Genomic DNA, 5,170 nt, shown 5'->3' with positions numbered 1-5,170 from the left:
GAGCTCTTGGTTAGGCAAGATGAATTGCTTTTTCCCAAGTGTTGGAAGCTCAAAGTTGAAGATGTGATTCCTTTGATGCATCTCTTTGGCTAGGATGAGAGTAGAGGTGAGGTAGCTTGAGTCAATCCATCTTGGTGAGACCCTTTCTCCTCTTAGTGGAACCTTAGCAGCTTATAGGATTGGAGTAATGATGCCTCCAATGGTTAGTGCTCCTCTTGACCCTTTGTTCTCCAACTTGCCTACCCAACTTCTCAAGTGAACCATGTAGTCAATGAGCATCATTGCTAAGTCAGTCTCCACAGTGCTCCCAAGAATGATGGTACCATTTCTTGCTTGAAAGATGATTCCATTGAGAGCCAAGTCAATCATCTTTAGCTCCCCCTCATTGATGTTCCCAGTTTCCTTCCTAGCAAAGAAGGTGTTGGCAAGAGCTTTGTGGAAGTACCTTAGCACTGGGCTCCTTATCCTTGAGCTCTTGGAATTGGAGGATGAGTAGAGCTTGTTGTCCCCAATGGTTTCCCACACAGCATAGAGTTCTTCTCTTGGAATCATCAAACTCCTATTGCTCCCAACCTCAAATCCAAACACATTTGCTAACTTCTTCATTGAAAGATCATACCTCTTCCCCTTGATTGTGAAAGCAATGTGACCAGCTCCAAACTCAGCATCTTTCCTTGCATATGTGGTCAGCTTGACAGTGGCTAGGAACTCACAACTTTCTTCTTTGTAGCCCTCCATGCAAAGCTCCATGAACTTGGTTAGGTTGCTCTTCTCAAAGAGATACTCCACATCTTCATCAACGGCTAGCTTCTCCATGGTTTCCTTGTGTGGATACCTAGTCCCCAGGAACTCCATTCTCATGAAAGCATCATAAAGCTGCCTCTTTGACAACCCACAAGATTCTGCCTCTCCATCATCCATTAACTCTTCTTCTTCACTTTCTTCCTCACTCTCATTTTCACTCTCCTCTTGCTCAACCTCAACTGCTGGCGTCTTCCCTTTGGCCTTGTGTCTCCTCATAAACTCATTGAGAGTTGGCTCCCTTTCCTCCTCTCTTTCAGTCCTCTCAGAATCTTCCTCAACTGACTCTCTCCTTGGACACGGCATCTGGCTCGACCGGCTGCTCGAACCACCACAAGGTCGAGTGCATGACCGAGTGGGGCATCGAGTGGTTCTCCCAGATTCTCCTCTTGATTCAAGGCCATCATCACGACGTTCCATGGAGCTTGCAGCGGTTTGTTAAGACTTCCTGGTGATCTTTGAAGATATTTTTCAAAAAAAACTGAAGGAAATAGACTCAAAGCTCAAAGTTAATAGGTTAGTGACCCAAAAACTTGAAAGAACAAAGCTTGAGCAAAAGATGAACTTTGAGAGAGATTTTAAAACTTGAATTTAGTTGTTCTGAGCAAATGAGAGAGTGTGAGAGGTATAATCTCGTGCAAGCTCTATATAAAGAAGCTAAGGGAACAAGGAGACAAGGGTGGAGAGTTCCATACCATTCAAATTTGAATTGGGAATCTTTGACCTGCTTTTTGCTGCCACTCGACCCCACACTCGACCAGCACGTGCTTGAGCTCCCTTGACCAAAGTTTGAAAATTCAAAATTTTCTTCTTGTTCTTCCCTCCACTCGATCGTTCTAGCGATTTGAAGATCAAATGGGCCTTAGTTCCTTTCCAACTCGGTCAAGTACCTCTCGTGGGCTGGTCGAGTGGGCTTGCGTTTCTCCTTCTCCAAGTCCAAATCTCTCCTTACCCATCTACACTTATATTAAAAGGCCTGTCCAACACAAACATAAAAGAAAACACATCAAAACTACAAGGAAACTAAACTATATTTACAAAGGATACCTTAGGGACTTCCTCCCTAGTGAGCTTGTTTAGAGTCACTTAGCTTGACTTTGGTTTCCTTCTTAGACTTGGTCTAGATACCAAGGAGGTGATGAAATCCTCCCTGGAGCCTCTTGGTCACTGTGAAGTTGATCCTTGATAACCTCACCCTTAACACACAAACTATATTTCTTCTTGATTTTGAGCCTTGGTCTTGCTTTCCTCAAAGACCTCTTGTTCAGCTTGACTTGGAGATCCTCAACCATACTAGTCAACTCTTGAACTGACCTCTTAAGCTTTTCCACAGAATCTTCTTGAAGTGCTAGCTCAGCCTTTGGAGTTGCCTTATCACTTAGACCTTCTTGACCACCTTTGTCCTTGATAGTAAAAGGCTGATCATCAATTGTAGGAAGGTTGGTTGGGTTATAGATGTTGAACGATCATAACTATACCCTCAGCAATGTTCAAGGTCACAAGACTTTCCTTGACATCAATGACTGCTCCAACAGTGGCTAAGAATGGCCTCCCAAGGATGATAGGATCTTCAGGTTCTTTGTCCTTCTCCAATACCACAAAATTTGTATGAACCCTTGCCTTCCCTATCTTGATTGGGACATTCTCCAACCTTCCAACTACTTCTCTGTTTGACCCATCAGCTAGGCATACATGGAGGTTGGTGGATTTGAAATCAGTTCTCCCAAGCTTTTGAGCTATGGAGTATGGCATCACACTAGTTGAAGTAAATCACAAAGGCATTGGTTGTAGTGAAGGTAGCTGATTGTGCAAGGCAGATAGAATGGTCCTAGATCCTTAAGCTTAATTGGGATGATCACTCCTCCAAGGTTCTCAAGATCCTTCTCATCTTGAGCTTGTGCCTTCTTCTCTGACAAATCAAGCAGAAAATCCCTATAGAGAGGATATGGTTCATACTGTTCCAAGGCAGGTCCTCTCTCCTCTTCTTGGTAAGCAATGATGACCTCTTGTATGGCTAACACTTCCTCTTTTTTCTCAACCACAGCTTCTTCCTTCAAAACCCTTACTTCCTCTTGTTGCTTAGCCAACATTTCTTTTTTCTCAATGATCTCCCTTAGTTCCTTAATCTTCTGTGCTTTGAAACGCCCTGGGAATGGTAGTGGAGGCTTGTAAGCAGGAGGAATGTACTTAGCAGGCTTGACAGCTTCGGAGTCTCCAGCTCGATCGACCACTCGAGCATGCACTCGTTCGAGTGGCTGGCCGAGTCCCTGGTCGAGTTCGCTTGCGAGCTCCAGTTGCTTTGCACAAACGTTACTTGGGGCTTCAGTAACTGATGAATTCCCCCAAACTTGGACTTCACTGTCCTCAGTGACTTCCCCATCAGAGATATGGATGGCTTTTGCAGTAAACTCCTTTTGATTTTGAACAGCTTTTCCAGGGAGTTGGCTGGGTTTTGGAGCTGAAGTAGAGGCAATGTTACTCTCCATATACTTCACTCTAGAGTTAAGACCCTCAAACTTCATGTTAAGGTCATTGTACTGTGATGTGATCCTTTGGTTCAACTCAGCAAACTGTTTGGCTTCCTCAATCTTGCCTTGTGTTTACCCAATCAACAACTGTTGCATCATAGCTCTTAAGTCTTGTTCTTGGCCTTGGTTAGTCTGAAACCCTGGTGGGGGACACAACTGAGGCTGGAACACTTGATGTTGTTGTTTGGGGACATAGTTTTTTTGTTGTTGAGGCTGTTGGGGTGGATAGACTTGGTCTTGAGGGTTGGCTACATTGGTACTCCTATAAGAGAGATTGTTGTTCTTGAAACCTCCTTGGTTGTAGCCCTTGAATCCTCCATGGTTTTGCATGTAGCACAACTCAGCAAATTCAGTCTCCCCCTCTTGAACTGGAGCCTCTTCTTCACCAATGAAGTGGATTGACTTTTGTTGGCTAAGAAGGATCTTGTCAAGCTTCTCATTGACCATCTTCAAGTCCTTCTTGTACTTGTCCTCTTGATCAGTTAAGGAACTCCTTATAGTCCTGTCATAGTCCTCATTATAATTTCCATCAGACTGAGCAAGATTCTCAACTAATTCCCATCCTTCTTCCACATTCTTGTTGAGGAAGTTGCCATTAGAAGCTGTGTCAAGAAGCATCCTGATCTTGGGAAGCACTCCTCTATACAAGGTGCGAAGGAGTGACTCATTGCTGAAGCCATGGTGAGGACACTGAGTCTGGAACCCTTTAAACCTCTCCCAAGCTTCACAAAAGCTCTCATTGTTCCTTTGAGCAAACCCAGAAATTTCATTTCTCAATCTAGCAGTCCTAGCATTTGAGAAGAACTTAGCCAAGAAAGCCTTCTTGCAAGCATCCCATGTGGTTATTGCTCCAGTAGGAAGAGTCTTCTCCCAAAGGTGAGCTTTGTCTCCAAGTGAGAATGGGAAGAGCCTCAACTTGAATCCATCTTCACTTACTCCATTAATCTTTGTAAGACCACAAATTCTGTCAAACTCATCAAGATGATCTAGTGGATCCTCCATTGGCAACCCATGAAACTTGTTGGCTTGAATCATGGAGATCAATCCACTCTTGATCTCAAAATTGTTGTTTGCTACTGTTGGAGGCACAATACCAGCTCTTTGGTTGTGGGTGTTGGGTGCATCTCCAGCACCAATGTGCCTAGGTCTCTGCTCATGGTTAGCTTGTTGCTCCATGATCACTTGATCTTCTTGCTGAACTTGAACTACCCTTCTTCTCTGGTTTCCCAAACCCTTTTGCAGTCTATGGATGTTGTCAATAGGCCTATGAAGATTGTCTTTCCCCTTAGACCTTGTGTGCATCAACAAACGCGAGTACAGACTCGAACAGGTTCACAATTGAGCTCAGGCTCGTGTGGGTGGTTGAGTCGACTGGGAAGTGGTGTCCAAATGTACACGGCTTCTGACTCGATCAAGTGCTCGATCACTGCTCGGTCGAGTGGTGGTCGAGTGGTTGGTCGAGTGGGTACCTGAAACTCAAGACAACCCAGCAACAGAAGATTCGAGTCCAGCAACTTCACAAGTGTATAAACGAACTTAATCTTAGACTAATATGGATCCTAAATGTCACAAAAACACACTCAAATGGGCAACGGCGCCAAATTGAAACAAGATTTTGTTTGTGGTGGTGAATGATGATGAATGTATGCAATGAGATATGAATGGATGGATGGTAAGGTGTTTCAATTCCCCTTATGCAGTTGCAGTATAAGAGGTGTCAATCCTATCTGAGTGTTTGTGAACAATTAAGACATGCATATGAGACTAAGTCAAGCCAAATGTAAAGGATGTTTGTCACTAACAATCCTATTATGAAAATGTAAAATGCAGAAAGTAAAACT

General features: G+C 43.9%; 1 non-coding gene across 1 annotated transcript; it reads left to right on the top strand.

Moving 5' to 3' along the window:
• Nucleotides 1–4,002: 4,002 nt before the first annotated feature.
• Nucleotides 4,003–4,109, top strand: LOC147944509 (small nucleolar RNA R71). Its single transcript, XR_015558707.1, has one exon. It is a non-coding gene; the product is annotated as a small nucleolar RNA R71 (small nucleolar RNA).
• The last annotated feature ends 1,061 nt before the right edge of the window (nt 4,110–5,170 follow it).

Source organism: Camelina sativa, chromosome 5, assembly GCF_030686135.1.
Source record: "Camelina sativa cultivar CO46 ecotype springtype chromosome 5, ASM3068613v1".
In the NCBI taxonomy this organism is placed as follows: domain Eukaryota; kingdom Viridiplantae; phylum Streptophyta; class Magnoliopsida; order Brassicales; family Brassicaceae; genus Camelina; species Camelina sativa.
The sequence above is the reverse complement of the archived record's forward strand: the minus strand, read 5'-3'. Positions and strand labels throughout refer to the sequence as shown.